The following is an 18,697-nucleotide window of genomic DNA, read 5'->3' on the forward strand; positions in this document are numbered from 1 at the left end:
CTTCTTTGCTACTAAGCGATACTAGAATCATCTTAGAGTGCAGGGCTGTCCCCACAGGTCACTCTGTCCCAGGATATCTACCATGTAGTCAGCAGGGACTACAAACTCCTCTCAAATGAGCCATATTCTCTCTGTTCCCCATTTGACTCTCTTTAGGCTGAACTTCTGTGAGAGCCCTGAGTACTTGGTTAGTTGATGATTCAACAAGCATTTACGCAGCACCTACTGAAGGATGGCTCTGTGGCAGGGCAGTGTTCTAGCCTTCTGCAAGGGGAAAGGTATTTTTTTCTGTTGTGGGTTGACCAGTTCTCCTTCTCAGTGGACCTTCAAATTGTATGTCTGTGGAAGTCCTTTCACAAGAAAGAAAATAATATCTAAACTGGTTGCCTGTTGCTTTGAAAATCCAAATTTCTGCAGCAGAGCTAAGACCTCCATACGTAACCAGAACCATGACATTGTTTCTGGACAGATTTTATAATCCTAAGTTCCCTCTACAATCTGACTTTCCTGGGGGCAAAGATAGAATTTATCTCATCTTGTGATCTCCAGGACCTGACAAAATACATCATAGTTAGTAAGTAGCCCATTAATGCTTGTTGTAGTCTATAAACAAAAAGATGTTTTTATATTTTACCCATCCATATATAAGTTTTAAAGATTGAAAGACTGCCAAAAGAATTACAATGTTGTGAGACCTAAGAATACATTTATCAATATGCAAACAGGACAAGAAGTTATGGGAAATGACATTCAACAAAAGAAATGATTTTGAGTGGTATATCACGTGATTTGAGAGACGAGGTCTCAATGGATTAGCTATCTGACTTATGCAGTTCACAAATGCACTTCACTATTGCTTCTCAGATATGTGATGTCACCCTTTTGCCTACTGCATGGATATGTGCATCTAAAAACCTGCCCTCATCAATGCTGTTTCAGTGGCTTTTATCCAAATGGGTCCTTTCCCTCCATTGAAATAGGGAAGGTGAAGGTCTTTGTGGGAGAACCGAGACGTCCTGGGGCAAGGGCCAGGAAACCTGAGTTCTAGTCCTGTGGAAGGCACATGTTTTAAAGGATCTCAGGAATGTAACTGAACGTCTTAGTCTCAGATCCCTCATCTGCTAAAGAAGGATGGGAAAACTTAAATCAGAGCTACCATTTGACCCATCAGTCCATTACTAAGTGTGTACCCAAAGGAAAATGAATCATTCTACCAAAAAGACACACATGTCCATCGCCATGCTATTTAAAGTAGCAAAGACACGGAGTCAGCCTAGGTGCCGATAAATAGTGGATTGGATAAAGAAATATGGTACATATATACCACAGAATACAGCCATAAAAAATAATGAAATCATGTCCTTTGCAGCAACATAGATGCAGCTAGAGGAAGCCATAAACCTATGTGAATTAATCCAAAAACAGAAAACCGAATACTGCATGTTCTCACTTATAAGTGGAAGCTACACATTGAGCACACATGGACATAAACATGGGAACAGCAGACGCTGCAGACTAGTAGATGGGGAGAAAGAAAGGGAGGAATGGGTTGGAAAACTACTTAGTGGGTACTACGCTCACCACCTGGGTGATGGAACCTGTATCCAAAACCCCAGCATCATGCCATATATCCATGTAACAAACCTGCACATGTACCCCCGAATCTAAAATCAAAGTTGAAGTTAAATAAAATCCCTAACAAAGTCACAACATCCAATGACAGAGTTGTAGGCATTAATAAATATACATTTTCAGAAAAAAGAAAGAGGGCAGTGACTGCTTAATCCACTAGCACAGGTGGAGAGCGGCCCTGTTATAGTAAGAAGGGTCAACAAATAGGATCATATGCTGAAATTCACACAGGCCAGTTTATTGTTATGCCTGACAGCTGGTGGTAGGTAATTTCTTAGATAATAAGGTACAAATGAATCACTCATTGTTACAGTTTTCACACATATAAGGCAAATAAAAATTGATTTAGAAAAAAATACAATTTGCTTACATTTTAAAAAAACAATTTAAAATTTTATTTTATTTAAAATTGTTTAAATAATTAGGGTACATAATAGTTGTTTATATTTATGGGGGTGCACGTGAGGCTTTGAAACAGGTATATAATGTATAATGATCAAATTAGGGTAACTGGATTACCTATAATGTATAATGATCAAATTAGGGTAACTGGATTACCTATATTCTCAAGCATAATAAAATCTACTTTTGTGTTAAAGCTATAGGCAAGGAAATGGTAGGTAAACATCACACAACCTCACACAACTTCCCTTAGATAATAACTATGAAACACACAACCCCATAGAGACTACATTTCTTATGATAAGAATTTTTATGATAGGCTTGTATTTTCACCATATATACATATATATTATACAGATATATGTGTATAACATCACTTTTATACTGATACTGTATTACCTGTGCTTAAATGAAAAACAAGTAGAATGTATACATGAGAAACTTCATTAAGTCACTGTCAAAAAGAGTATAACTGACGTGTTTCTATGCAACAATTTTGCATGTTCTTCACATGTACCCCAAAATGTAAAATGCAATAAAATAAATAAATGGGAAAAAAAAATACTCATATGTAAATGGTGCAAAAGAAGTTTGAAAACACAATTAATACAAAGACCTGTCAACACTAATGTGAGGCTTATTCAGTATATTCGATATTATGCCTTGTGCATATTCTACTGATGGGAAAAACTGGTTAAAAAAAAAAACTTCCAAGACTAATAAAATTGTCCATTTGTACCCACATGTATATCCACACATTATGTATAACTATATAATACCTACAAAATACATAAATGCATATATATGTAAAAAAAAAAAAAAAAAAAGAGTATAACTGACGTAAGAGGGCCATTGCCTCTTAAGAGGAGCCCCGCAGCTTAGAGTGCAGATTCTCCATCACATACCCATCTATGGTTCATATTTACTGTTAGTGTTCATCTGAATAAAATCTCATCTGAAATACTTTACATTTCTTATCTTTAACCTGCAAATCCAAATGAATCCTGGAGTTAGACATACTTGTTTTAGACATCAAAAGTAGCAGGACTACTCAGCATAGTTTTGAAATAGGCTTTGTATCATCTGTCACCCTGGCTCAGTAACTGAGATTCAACTGGGCTTCAGAGATAGAGACTCCTAATTCCACACATTTTCAAACCAGAAGTAAATGAGAGTCTTTTTACTCAAATGTTTCCTTTGATGAGGTGATGGTCTAACCCTCCCTGTCAGAGCGGCTTCACTGTCTCTCTTATGTGCTCCTCTCCCGTCTGAGTTGATCTTTTGTCCATTTTCCATGGCACAGTCTCCTCTTCCTGCTCCTAGATCTTGTCCAGTATGCAGGACAACACTGAAACCCTCCCTGTAAAGTCATTTATCCTCACTAACCCACAGTGGATTCCCTGCCTTGAGGGACTGGACTGCCTCTCATTTTGTTCCTTTATCCAAAGTGCACTCTTACTGAACTGTTCTCTGTGTAGTTTCTATCTTCCTAACAGGATGATCAGCTCCATGAAAATGCAGGCCAATCCCTTCATTTCTACATTGTCCCAGTGGCAGGGACTAGCCGGGTGTCATGAAACCTCGGAAACCTTGGCCCTATTCTTTCTGGGCACATGGCTGGTTGGCTGCATATCCCAGCCTCTTTCACAGTCAGGTGTGCCCACATGACATGGTGAGTTCTAGCTCATGGAGCCTGAGCAAAAGTGACATCTGCCCTGTCTTGCCTGGCCCAGGAATACCTCCTTCATATAGTCTTCCAAGCTCTTTCTCCTTCCACTGGCTTGATGCAGCCAACTCAGCACAGCAACGTTGGAAGCCACCTGTCGAAGATGAAGCCAATCAGGTAGAAGGAATTTGGCTTCTTAAATTGTCAACTCAAGAAAGCCACTCTGGGAAGAGATATGTGTTTTTTGGACTTGACATGAGGAAGATATCAACTTATACTGAATTTGGTCCCCGATTCATTTGGAGTTTGTTATTATTGCTGACATTGACCTGGCTGACATAGTTATCTCTGCAGCATACAGGGTAGCCACTCAAGAAATATGCATGTTTCTATGTATATATTTCATATGTATACATACATACACACACGTACGTATGTACATGTGTTTACATATGTATATATAGTGGCTATGTCAACAGCCCAAGGTGACACACCCCACTGAAGATTCTAGCTTCACAGGAAAGAGACTTGCTTTCTGTCACTATATATGCAAGGGCAGGGGTTGGGGGATTGTGTGAAGAACTAAGATGTATTGCAATTTATAGCAGAATGCATGCCTCATACCAGCGTTAAATACTAAGCTAAGCTTTGGGGACCTGGCAATTCCAGGGCAGTCAGTGCCTGAACCATACATGGGGTCGGCAATATTTGGTGGGTTAACTTGTCTTCAGTCAGTCAGTTTCACGTTCTCTGTGCAGTTCTGTTTCTGTAATTCAAGGCAGAGAAATGTTCCCCTCAGCAGATTGTGCCAAGCAAGGACTGGCTGTCCTTTATCTGGCAGAATTAAGGTGGAGTGGCCCCTTCAGGGTGGTAGTGACTGATTCTACAGCTCTCCAGTTCATGATGGCAGCAGAGACTGGAGACTGAGGAGCATTTGAGCCTTTCAGAGCTGGGTTGGAGGGCCAGAGTTTTTCATTTCATTTCTCTCCTCAGTTCCTCAGATGCTCAGCGAAGGCTTATTGCATTTAATAGAATTCTGCCTCTAGATTTTTACTCAGCACAATGATGATGTCTTAATTTTAAGTCACTGATTGCTAAGGCCAGGAAGACTCTGCTTCCTTATTTATTGACGCAAGTTGAGGTTAAAGCCATAGCTCATCTAAGAAATTTGGGCAATATAAGAAACCATGCTGGACAAATCAAGTAAAATAGATTGATGAGCAGATTTGCATTTACTGACGTATTTCCTAAAGGCTGAAAAGAGATGTATGAATTTTCTCATGTCAGGATTTCAGAAGATATTAACTCAGCTTTAGAAGTAGAAAGGAAAGTACAAAAGGGATCATTTCACCATGGCTCCCTTCTCTTCATTCAGCTTTGGTGAGAGAATTAATTTACCACCATAAGCATGTATATAATTATTCTCCCCTCTAACTTTTTTTCTTTTATTTTGAAACATAGTCTCACTCTGTTGCCCAGGCTGGAGCACAATGGTGTGATCTTGGCTCACTGCAACCTCTGCCTCCCAGGTTCAAGTGATTCTCCTGCCTCAGCCTCCTGAGTAGCTGGGATTACAGGTGTATGCCACCATACCTGGCTAATTTTTTGTATTTTTTGCAGAGATGTTTCACCATGTTGGCCAGGCTGGTCTCAAACTCCTGACCTCAGGTGATCCACCCACCTCAGCTTCTCAAAACGCTGGGATTACAGACACAAGCCACCGCACCTGCCCCTTGCTAACTACTAAAAGCCAAATATCTGTACAAAAGAGAAGTTTTAACTGTTGAGCACCTGATCCAAGAGAAGGGACGCCAACAGCTGCCCTGGCCTCTCCTGTCTGTGTCGGTGAGTTCTTGCCTGCTCTCGCCCACTGTCTCGCTGGGTTCTGCCGCACACTGTCACCTTGGCTGGCTGCTTATTTGGACCTGGCCTTGTTTAGGGATCACCTCCCTCAAATCTAGTGGCATGGATGCTGGGCTGATTTCTCAGATAAATAACTTATTGCTTTTTCAGCTTTAGTTTTGTTTTCAAATCGCCTCCACTTCGGAGAGCTCATCTCACTTCACAGCTTCTAGAAAGATTCCTAGAGCCCCATTCCTGCTCCCTCAACTCTGTCCTAGGTGGGCCCTGGGCCCAGGGTTTGATTCCATTTAAGCCTAGCACAAGGGAAGCAAGTCCGGAATGAGTTATTAAGAAATCTCCTGAGTATCTTTTGATATTGCCAAAATCCTCCGATTTCCTGTGAGTTCACCTTTCTAGAGCATTTGGTGCATGTTTCAGAGAAGCATTTTAAATATGACCCTGAATAGACATACCCAGGTAAATAAGCTTTGTTCTGTCTGTTGGGTAATAAGGCAATTTCACAGATATGCGTAAGGATCTCTAAAAGAAAGTTCCAGGAAATTTTCTAAAATAGCTTAGAGCCTGATGAAAATAATTTTTCTATGAACACCAAATGATTTTCTATAAAAACTCCAAAGTTTTGCCTTATTCACATACTAGACTTACATTTTTGCCACGTTCAGAAAGGTGATTTTTCATCAGCCCTTCCAGAATCCCATCAGAAGAGATTGTGGCAGATCCCTGGGCTCACATTTCACAACTTTCATTCTATTCCATTAAGAATGTATTATAAACCTGAATATTACATAACTGCATATTATATAACCGAGTATGATACGGTCATTTCTTAGATTCACAAAAATTTGAGACCAGGACAAAATCTTTTTAGATAAAAGCTGATGTTTAATTCATTATGCCATTATTTCCATTTTGGGATACAAAGATAAAATATAATATCTGCATTCAGCCATCCTGCTGACATGACAGTGTGCCTTCTGAATGTTCTCCAAGAGGCCCTTTAAAAAAATATGTCCATCATAATTTGATCTCACTTCAGTGTCTGAAATTTTTATAGCTAATTTTTTAAGCCACTTGCAACAGTCCTTGTTGCACTTATTATTTTCCCTGACAACTTCTAGACTTGCCTTGCATATCAACGTTTAGCTGCCCCGAGTGCATTCTGTCTTGCTCGGGACGGCGCCTTGGAAAATGACATGGCTCTATATCCTCTTTTCTACTTCTCCAGGACCCAAGGTTATACAATGCTTTTGAAACAATTATTCCACAACTATATTCAAAACCTTCTTCAAGGGTCCCCACTACCATGACAGCCTGATTGTCCAGTGGCTTCCCTAAGGGAACAGCATTTTGTTGGGTGATTAGAAAGATTATTCATGGTCTCTGCAGCTTAGACTCTTGACTAGAGCATCTCATACCTGTCCTATCTGCTGCAATTTCATTAACAGTGCCCTGAAGCCCACAGGGTGAGCACCAGTGGGAAGATGAATGAGGATGAAAACAGCAGACCTTGCCCTCAAGAGCCTCCACTCTAACTAGTCCTACAAGAAGCATTTATGAAGCATCTACTATGTGCAGAGTCATGACTATGAGCTATGAGAGACTCAAGGAAGCTCATTAACAGAGCTGACAATATCCCAGAGCACACCAAATACTCAAAGGAGAAAAAAATACAAGAATTCTTAAGGCAGAACATGCAAACAAGATCACAGTAGAGTAAGGGTACCATGCAGATAGAGGTGGTGGAGGCCAGTGTATTAACCACACAGTTAAATATATAACAGAATATTCTGTGCAATAGGAACTTAGCTCTTCCTGCAGAACTCCCAAATCTCTTGAAGTCTTTTTACAAAAAAAAAAAAAAAATTCAGACATAACAGCAAAGTGACAGAATGTTGAGAAAAAGAACAGAAGGTTAAGGTTCCCATGGCAGGCCAGTCAGACCTGTGGGCAGGCAGACAGCCGAAGAGTGACTCGCATTTGCTTGCCAAGCCTGACTCTCTGAAGCTTCCCTTTTGTCTTCTTCTGTGAATATGATCTAAGGGAGGAAGTGATTCAGCACACCCTGAGCCTATTCTGGGATCTAAGAGACACAGGAGTGCCCTGAAATTTCCATTTTCATCACTAATTACTTTAACAGGTACTTTAATAAGTGCTTTCCAATTGCCCCTGCTGTTTCATAAAATTATCTACACTGCATTTTACATTTTTAATCAAACTTTATTTTTGAACAGTTCTGACTTTCTGAAGCTTTTGCCTTTTACATGTGGGGGAACAGATTTTCTCCCTCTGATTTCACCAAACTAAAAGGATTAGTGGGGAAAACCCCCAAAACATGACCTATTTTTATCAGACCTATTAGAAGCTCCATTGATGATCACTAGAGTTCAATGTACCACTTATTAGGAAGAAATGAATTACCACTTGTTCTGTGGGGGGAAAAGACACTCTATGAACTTCTTTCTCTAATTTTATCTCACAAAGCTGTCATCTTAGTTTTTAGAGATGAAGAACCCAAGACGACAGAAGCAAAGGAATACTTATATTCCAGGAATCAGAAGAGCCAGGATTCTCTCCCAGACCTGCCTTCCTTCTAAGTCCAAGCTCTTCCTACCACATTCTGCTTGCTTTTTCTATGATGGAGGGACTTAATGTCATCATTGATATCTTTTACAAGGCAAATCCTATTGAAATAGCTTATTTCTGCATAAGTTTTAAGCCCACAATTTGAGCAACTCCCACAAAATGAACTATGTTGCCTTGGTGATTTTCCTTCCCAGGTTCTGCTTTAGAGGCAGATAATTGGTAAAGAAACGATAATAATAACAGCAACAATAATAGCTGTGAACACTTACCGAGCTCTTTTTAGCACTAAGTATGTGTTTCACATATGTTATCCTTTTAAATCCTCATTACAATCTACAATAAGAACTAATATTATCATCCCTGTCTTGCAGGTGAAAAAACTGACATAAAGAGCTAAAAAAATCTTGCCTAATGTTACATAAATAGTATTTGAACCCTGGACATCTGACTGCAGAGTTCATCCTCTTAATTCTACCCAATTAAATCTGGTTAATGATGGTTTGTTATAGACAACTTATTAAAATAACAATATAATCAGACAGTAAAATGAATTGCATAGAATTAAAAAAGAAATATCCCTAAACACAATGTGATCTCTTTGCTTGCTAGACTTAAACATCATTCATTCGTGTACTCAAAATCGCACTTTACTTATTATTATTCCATTGTTATCATTGGTATTTGATTGCATTGTTGATGTCATTTGCTTTTTCATTCTCTACATTCTTTCCAGGGAAGCGTACTTCCATATGTAAATTTGGACCTAACTGAAAAATAACACTATGCAAAAAAATGAACATTTATAGAGTGCTCATTTGCATGCTAGGTCTTATGCTAAGTGTTTACATTGTTTTTTAAATTTTAATTTAATTCAATATTATATTTTAATCTTTCTCTAAGTATTTGGGGTACAGGTAGTATTTGGTTACATAAGTAAGTTCTTTAGTGGTGATTTCTGAGATTCTGGTGCACCCATCACACAACAGTATACACTGCACCATATCTGTAGTCTTTGATCCCTTGCCCCCTTCCCACTCTTCCTGCCAAGTTCCCAGACTCCATTGTATCATTCTTATGCCTTTGCCTCCTCATAGCTTAGCTCCCACATATCAGTGAGAACATACAATGTTTGGTTTTCCATTCCTAAATTACTTCACTTAGAATTTCTAATAGTCTCCAATCTCATCCAAATGCTGTTCATTCATTCATTTTTATGGCTGTGTAGTATTCCCATACCATAGTTTATTTCCCCACTCATTGACTGATGGGCATTTGGGTTGGTTCCATGATTTTGCAATTGCAAACTGTGCTGCTATCAACATGTGTGTGCGAGTATCTTTTTCAAATAATTTTCTCTTTTCCTCTGGGTAGATACCCAGTAGTCGTATTGCGGGATCAAATGGTAGTTCTACTTTTTGTCCCTTAAGGATTCTCCACACTGTTTTCCATAATGGCTTTACTAGCTTACATTCCCACCAGCAGTGTAGAAGTGTTCTCTGTTCACTGTATGCACTCCAATATGTACCGTTCTTGATTATGGTCATTCTTGCAGGAGTAAGGTGGTATCGCATTGTGGTTTTGATTTGCATTTCCCTGATCATTAGTGATTTTGAGTATTTTTTTCATATGTTTGTTGGCCATTTGTATACTTTCTTTTGAGAATTGTCTATTCATGTTCTTAGCTCACTTTTTGATGAGATTGTTTTTTTCTTACTGATTTGCTTAAATTTGTTGTAGATTCTGGATATTAGTCCTTTGCCAGATGCATAGATTGTGAAGATTTTCTCCCACTCTGTAGGTTGTCTGTTTACTCTGCTGACTGTTCCTTTTGCCATGTGAAGCTCTTTAGTTTAATTAGGTCTCAGCTATTTATCTTGTTTATATTGCATTTGCTTCTGGGTTCTTGGTCATGAAATCCTTGCCTAAGCCAATGTCTAGAAGGGTTTTTCCAACGTTATCTTCTAGAATTTGTATAGTTTCAGGTCTTAGGTTTAAGTCCTTAATCCTTCTTGAGTTGATTTTTGTATAAGGTGAGAGATAAGGGTCCAGTTTCATTCCCCTACATGTGGCTAGCCAGTTATCTCAGCACCATTTGTTGAATAGGGTGTCCCCTCCCCACTTTATGTTTCTGTTTGCTTTGTCAAAGATCAGTTGGCTATAAGTATTTGGGTTTATTTCTGGGTTCTCTATTCTGTTGCATTGATCTATGTGCCTATTTTTATGCCAGTGTCATGCTGTTTTGGTGACATGGCCTTACAGCATAGCTTGAAATTGGGCAGTGATGCTTCCAGATTTGTTCCTTTTGCTTAGTCTTGCTTTGGCTATGCAGGCTCTTTTTTTGGTTCCATATGAATTTTAGAATTGTGTTTTCTAATTCTGTGAAGAATGATGGTGGTATTTTGATGGGGATTGCACTGAATTTGTAAATTGCTTTTGGCAGTATGATCATTTTCACAATATTGGTTCAACTCATCCATGATCATGGGATGTGTTTCCATTTGTTTGTGTCATCCATGATTTCTTTCAGCAGTGTTCTGTAGTTTTTCTTGTAGAGGTCCTTCGACTCCTTGGTTAGATATATTCCTAAGTATTTTATTTTATTTTTTTGGCAGCTATTATAAAAGGGGTTGAGCTATTGATTTCATTCTCCACTTGGTTGCTGTTGGTATATAAAAGAGCTGCTGATTTGTGTACATTAATCTTGTATCCAACTTTGCTGAATTCTTTTATCAGTTCTAGGAGCTTTCTGGAGGAATTCTTAGGGTTTTCACGGTAACTGATCATCTCATCAGCAAACAGTGACAGTTTGACTTTCTCTTTACCAATTTGGATGCCATTTATTCCTTTCTCTTGTCTGATTGCTCTGGCTAGAAATTCCAGTACTATGTTAAAGAGGGGTGGTGAGAGGGCATCCTTGTCTTGTGCCAGTTCTCAGAGGGAATGATTGCAACTTTCCCCCATTCAGTATTATGTTGGCTGTGGGTTTGTCATAGATGGCTTTTATTACATAACAGTATGTTCTTTGTATGTCAATTTTGCTAAGTTTTAATCATAAAGGGATGTTGGATTTTGTTGAATGCTTTTTCTGCATCTATTGAGAAAATCATGTGATTTTTGTTTTTAATTATGTTTATGCGGTGTATCACCTTTATTGACTTGGGTATGTTAAGCCATTCCTGCATTCCTGGTATGAAATCCACTTGATAATGGTGGATTATCTTTTTGATATATTGTTGGATTCAGTTAGCTAGTATTTTGTTAAGGATTTTAGCATATCTATTTTAAGTTACCACTTCAATCTCACTGCTTGTTATTGGTTTGTTCGGGGTATCTAATTCTTCCTGATTTAAGCTAGGAGGGATATGTTTTTCCAGGAATTTATCCATCTCTTCTAGGTTTTCTAGTTTATGTGCATAAAGGTGTTCATAGTAGCCTTGATTGATCTTTTGTATTTCAGTGGTCTCAATTATATCTCCTGTTTCATTTCTTAGTGAGCTTATTTGGATTTTCTCTTCTTTTCTTGGTTAATCTTGCTAATGGTCTATCATCAATTTTATTTACTTTTCAAAGAACCAGCTTTTTGTTTTGTTTATCTTTTTTGTTTGCTCGTTTCAATTTCATTTAGTTCTGCTCTGATCTGATTACCTCCCAAAGTCTCGGCCTCCTAATACAATCACCTTGGGGGTTAGGGTTTCAACATATGAATTTGGGGAAGATACAAACATTCAGGCCAAAGCAGGGGTCAAAAAAGAAAGAAAAGTCTTTCTGAGAACAGCATATGAAAAGGTCCAGAGATGAGAGAGAATATGACATTTTCTGTAAAAAGTTCAGCAAGACCACAGAAGCAAATTCAAGAGGGGAATAGTGAGAGAGACGTCTCAGCAATCAGGAACTTGGTTCAAGTCACGCAGTGAGCAAAAGTAACTGAGTTAGGGTCTGATTACATCACTTTCTCCAAAATACATGCTCTCCTCTACTCCTTTGTTTACCCCATACTTTTCCAAATGCTGGACTTGGCTGTGGGCCTCCATTACTCTTATCTACATACAGAAAGGAAAGGTCTAGAGGAAGAGATTGCAGATGGGTCTCTGGGAACAAACGTGGCCACAGTCTACACATGGGACATTCACACAGCCTTCTCGGTATGCTTCTTCCTAAAAGAAGTGGCTGGGGAGGTAGGGGGTCAGTCAAAGGCCCTCAATTGTGCTGCATGCTAGGAAAGAGCTCCCAGCACTCCAGAGATCGATAATTGCTAATCCTGAAGACACGGAGTGACTCCTCCTGTGACTCCAAAGGGTTCCATACGTTATCCAGATGGTCAGCAAGAAACCATCGGTGGCCCCTGTTCTTACAACTATAACGAGGAGACATTAAAATCAAATGATTTTCACTTAACTTTGGAAGATAATCTCCAAAGAAGGGAAAATGCCATGTCGGTATTTTGGAGAACCAAAAAAAATAGGTAGAATTATTTACAAGATAGGTGCTTCCTTACACTATTAAAGGAAAGATTAGAACAAATGAAATTCAGAGTTTGAGAGATTACATAACCACGGGGACCCTCACAGCCTGCACTATTGACTCTCATAGTATTTCACTGCATGGGGCTGGGAGAAGAAAGAGATCAGAGTGTTGATGAAAATGACTTTCGTGATGTGCATTCATTTGCATTTTACAGCTCAATGTCCTGGTTTTAATAGGACAAGTTGCTGGAATCCCAGTCATTTTACAACATTTGTGAAGATGTATTACATAAATGCAATCTCTGGCTGAAGGTTCAATGAAAGCCCACTGTCTCACTTCCCTTGATAGTTAATATTAAGTTGTGCATTTTCAGGGTTTCAAACTTATTGCTTCAGTTTGCCTTATAGGCTTCGTTGCTGCAGATCCGCATCACAGTGTCCCTGTAGCGTTATCCCCAAAGTAGTTTTTTAAATCCACTGTTACTTTACCCCATGGTAAGAAATGCCTCATGGTATTATAAACAAGCAGTTGAAAATTGTTATTTATGTGGCTTCCTAATAGCAATTTGAAATATAGGGCATAAAATTACTAGCTTACAACATTGTTCAATATTAACAGTGGGAAGGGTAATATGTAAAATAGACATTAAAGGATTAGCTGCAAAATACATTTGACTAAGCTAAATCATTTCTTGGCAAATGGCAGTTTCCAGCTAATACACAGGATTCATCAAGTCAAGTGGATTTATTTTTATTTTTCTATTAGTTTGTTAAATATATTTTATATTTAAACTTCAATTTTGCAGGTTTCTTTTTTAGGCACATTAGCAGAAGCTGCTGAAAACGGAATGTGAGATAGAAGTGATCTTAGACTTTCAACTCAAAAGTGCTCGTCCGTTTCCCCAGCAAATCCTCTGAGTTGACTGAAGACGCGACTGTAAAGTCTCATAGAAAAGCATAGCTATGATATTGCAAACATATGTATGATAGATTAGGAAGTTACAGCTGCATCAGAAGTTTCACTGAAAGGGCATATCTCCCCTAAGACGTAAAACAATTGGTTCCATTGTTTTTGCTTTAGACTCTACGGACACACAACACTGTTCTAATCAAGCATGTCTGGAGTTCGGTAAACAATCTGAATCTGTGAAGCAGGCATCTGGAAAGAAGGTGAAGAGAAATTCCTAATCTCCTAGGGTGGAAATTGTGAAGTATTAAGCAGATATTCAATGCATAAATATAAATAACATAATCTCTCTATTTTCTTCTGAGACAGTCCATAGTTACCATAATCCTAAAATTATTCCATCTTCTCAAATCCCTAAAGATTTATTAATTTTCATAAACTACTTTGATGGAAACTTTTTCAAGATGCGAAGTTATCTTTCTCTGAGCTTTTCTTTTATATTATACCACGTGCAGTATTCGCAACTTCAGAGAATACCGAAAGTGAGTTCTTGTTTTTCAGAGAAATTGGTTATGGATCTATAAATAACTATTACAAAGAAATGAGCATTACAGAGAAAAGAAGCTGCTCCTAGACTCATTTAAGAAACTATGGGGAAATTCAGATTCCCAAGAGTAATTATTATTGTAAAGTTAAGGGTTTGCTTTGAACACTTATTAGCATTCAGCTGATTTTAAAGACAACAAGTTTTGTCTTAGATTGTGGGTTGAAGACTACAAATATTTCTCCTCAAATGCCCCATGTGAATAATTCCAGGGGTTTAAAAACATCTACTACATATAAAACTATACTTTTTTTTTTTTTTTAGCTATTTGGTCTGGGATGGTAAATTTATTTCATAAACCCTTTCCTATTGATAGAAAACTAATGAAATAAGACGCCCTTGGGCCGGGCGCAGTGACACAAGCCTGTAATCCCAGAACTTTGGGAGGCCAAGGCGGGCGGATCATGAGGTCAAGAGATCAAGACCATCCTGGCCAACATGGTGAAACCCTGTCTCTACTAAAAAATACAAAAAACAATTAGCTGGGCATGGTGGTGTGTGCCTGTAGTCCCAGCTACTCGGGAGGCTGAGGCAGGAGAATTGCTTGAACCCAGGAGGCGGAGGTTGCAGTGAGCGGAGATTGTGCCAGTGCACTCCAGCCTGGCATCTGGCAACAGAGCAAGACTCTGTCTCAAAAAAAAAAAAACTATGCCCTTTAACTTGAATGCACAAAAATTTAGGCATTGTGCAACATGTGAATTACTTATTTAAAAAGCCAATGGTTGAGTCACAGAAGATGTCACCAAGCCCAGTGTGTCATCAAGCTCTATACTGGAGCAAAGCCCAGGTCCACACACTGTGGCTAATTTCACTTCCTTACCAAAATACCTCAATTGACTGGAATCCGATAGACCAAAATTCTCCATTATAGCTAACATATTTAAAACAAAGAGGATAATAACCATACAACTAGCTTTTAAGCATGCAGGAGAAATCCTGGGCTCAGCCTTACGAATGGGCTTCCCTCTCCATGGCTACATCCATAATCACGGAGGCAGGAAAGCAGGTGGCCACAAGTGTCATAATCTTGGGTTTACATCCTGGCTCTGTGGGACTAGAACAAGCCACTTCATCTTTTGAGTCTTCATTTCCTTTAGGGATAATAATACCAATATTAGCTCACAGGGGCTTACTGGTGATTTCAAATTCAAGAGATGGAACTCTTGGGTTCATAAGGTTGTGGTGAGGATTGAATTAGTTAAGGTGTTTGGGGCATATTAAATGCTCGAAGACTGTTAGGTGTTTTAGGAACTAGGGCATAATTTGTGGGGCCCAGAGAATCACCTCCACTGAAGAATCGCCCTTTTGTAAGCAAGCTAAAGAAAGTGCAGAGTGCTCAGCTGAGACAGAACAAACACAAGTAGCAAGGGGAAGAGAAGATAGGCAAATACTTCAGGAAGTCCATTTTCCCAGTGCTGAGTCACAGTTGCTTTACAGTTAGAATGTGGGGAGCAGCTTGCTCGAAGCCCATGCTTGTTTCCATGGATTTCCTTTCCTGTCTCCACAGGAAGGCTGCCCATGCCCTGAAAGGCACTCCTTTCTTGACAGGAAGTACAGGAGGACTTCCCTGCCAGAACACTGGCTCCCTCACAAGATGGCTTCCTGTGGCAGTGAGCAGAGCTAGTGTCTTTATATTCTTCATATTCTTCCCCCTCAGCTCACTCACCTGACATTTCTGCTCTGCCTCACCTGCCTGAACATTTCTCAGTTTTCCTGATCTTGAAGCAAACTGGATGACACTTGTCCTGTTACTACCCACGGTTCCTAACATGACACAGAGCTACAGAGCAGCACTTAGCAAAACTCCTGGGCAGACATCAAGGAAGGTGTATAAAATGGCAAATGAAGACTTGAAAATTCTACTCCATTATAATCCTTCCTGATGAATCTCCAGGAACTGACAGTTTCCTTTGCCACAGCACTAGCTAGGCATGGCCTCTCAAAGATACAAATAAATAAGAGCATTACATTCCTCCTATCCTCTTCCTTGAACTGCAAAGGTCTATCTATAATTACTAAGTATAATTACAACTGTTATTATACTGTCACCATGTGGTGCTGGCAACACATATCTTACAATATGAAAATCCTTTAACAACTTCTTTCTTACTGATTTTACCCAGGACCAAGACGGACTATGTCACATGGCACCAAAGTACCATGTAGCCTGCTGTTGGTCCCTGGAGTGATTGTGAGAATTTTAAATTCCCTTTCATATTTATTTCTTGAATCTGTCACTAGACTCCAGAATCATCTGAAGGAATTAGGCAGTTCTCAATACGATCTCATTATTGACATTTATGTTGATCGATGTTGGCTCTTAACAGAATTGGAATCTGCAGATCAATTCCCTTATTAGATTGTTTCTCACTGCTGCCATAATCATTTTATCACACAGGCTGCTGCTATCAAATGCTGGTTTATCACTATGTAATGGGACAAGCTAAATTAGTTCCTCTAGTATGTTACAAGAAATAAAAATTTTCCTGGTTTTAAATCTCACTTTTCTCAATTCTTAAGAAATTCCCTGATGTTTATGTGTATAAAGAGGTTAATTTGAACTTATTCTCCCATAAAACTATGCTTCATGGGAGACCAATGGTGAATCCTAAGAGAAACTCACAATACTCTTGGAAACCATTTTTCCTTTCCTTTCAGAGAGCTTCAGACGTCAGATTAACCTTGGCCAAGTGGATAAGCAGGGGATAATGCCAATGCCTCTGGGAGAGTCCCAGCACCTGGCCAGGTAGCTCTACATAAAGGAGGAGTAACAAAAGCTCCAACACTGCTTCACTCATGACTGACTACATGATAGCTGAGAAAATACAAGTGTGGTTTGTGCTCACAGAACCCGCTCTTACACTTAGGAAGACAACGCAGGGTAAATGCTTCACTAAGAAATGGTCAGCAACAACATCAAATATGAAGCAAATTTATGCAAATATTTTTCTAAAGGTTAATGTTAATTTTTTTTTTTTTTTAAAGTCAGGGTCTCACTCTGTTGCCCAGGCTGGAGTGCGGTGCCACGATCATGGCCCCCTGCAGCCTCGACCTCTCGAGCTCAAACAATCCCCATGCCTCAGCCTACTGAGTAGTTGCAACTAAAGGCACATGCCACCATGCCTGCCTAATGTTTGTGGTTTTTGTAGGGATGGGGTTTTGCCATGTTGCCCAGGCTGGTTTCTAACTACTGGGTTCAAGCAATCTACCTGCCTTGGTGGAGTGGATCCCTTAAATCCCAAAGTGCTAGGATTACTGGTGTGACACTATGCCCAGCACTATTGTTAAATTCTGTATAGGAAGAATAATATAAGCAATTGTGCTGTGCCTACAGACTCAAAATTTCTAGGATATGGATAATGCAGATTCTCAGGAGTTTTTTACATGAGATCTCAGGAGTCCATGAGCCCAGGCGCAGTGGCTCATGCCTGTAATCCCAGCACTTTGGGAGGCCAAGGCAGGCGGATCAACTGAGGTTAGGAGTTTGAGACCAGCTGGCCAACATAGTGAAATCCTGTCTCTATCAAAAATATAAAAACAAAAAAACAAAAATTAGCTTGGCAGAGTGGCATGCACCTGTAGTCCTAGCTACTGGGGAGGCTGAGATGGGAGGATCACTTGAATCCATGAGGCGGTGGTTGTAAGCTGAAATCATGCCACTGCACACCACTCTGGGTGAGAGAGTGAGACCTAGAATTCAAGACATTGGTAAACTTGGAGGGAAAAAAAAGCATCTTTATTTTCACTAAACTTAAACGAAAATTCAGTGTTTCCTTTAGTTATGAATGTAGGCATCAAATTACAACACTATAAAGTTGTGACTTTGTCTCCAACAGAAATTACAGACATTTTATCACATTACAGCGGTCGAAAATATCTCTAAATATTGTGTATGTGCATCACTATTTAAAAATCAAGTTAGACTTGCCTCTTAAGCTTATTTCACGCTTTAGAAAGGAAGCACACGTATTACCATGTCATACGTTTTTTTCAATATTTTGTCAACTGTACTTCAATGTACTTGGCTTTCTTTATAATCCCATTTCTTTTATTTTATGCATTAAAAGCATTATTCTGAGAAGGGGACCACAGGCTTCCTTGATCTGAAAAAATGGTCTATGGTTAAAAATTGATCATGAACCCCAGTTACCTCACTGCTCCCCAAACTTCTGTCTTACATTGCATGTAACATGAAGCTCTTCCATTGTGGCTCTGACTTTCCACACGTGTGAACAGGAATGGGTGAATTTCAGGGATCCTGAGTCCTGCCATTTACCTCTAGAACCTGGAGTCACTGGCCCTGGTTGGGTAAGGAACTTACGTTAATTCAAATCTCCACTAAAATAAATTAGCTTTATTTTCTTTGCCAAGCAGAGTGCTACAGCTATGATTGTTATGTATTGTTGCAATCTAGACCTTAATGGCATTTTAGCCCTATGGTGAGCTCACAGAGAAACTATTTTCAAACTTCAAAAGGCCATTAAAACATGTGCAGATGTCTGGAAAATTAATACTATTATCTAACTCTCACCCTTTGCCTGTAGGAGGCAAAGAAGAAACAAGGCTCAGGAAAGATA

The 18,697-nt window shown here is 39.2% G+C and overlaps 1 protein-coding gene across 8 annotated transcripts in view; it reads right to left on the reverse strand.

Annotated features, from left to right (window-relative positions):
- NCKAP5 (NCK associated protein 5) overlaps window positions 1-18,697 on the reverse strand; it is a 976,754-nt gene that overhangs the window by 125,183 nt on the left and 832,874 nt on the right. The window lies entirely within an intron of this gene.

Source organism: Sapajus apella, unplaced genomic scaffold, assembly GCF_009761245.1.
Source record: "Sapajus apella isolate SASKATOON/1434 unplaced genomic scaffold, GSC_monkey_1.0 scaffold72, whole genome shotgun sequence".
In the NCBI taxonomy this organism is placed as follows: Eukaryota; Metazoa; Chordata; class Mammalia; order Primates; family Cebidae; genus Sapajus; species Sapajus apella.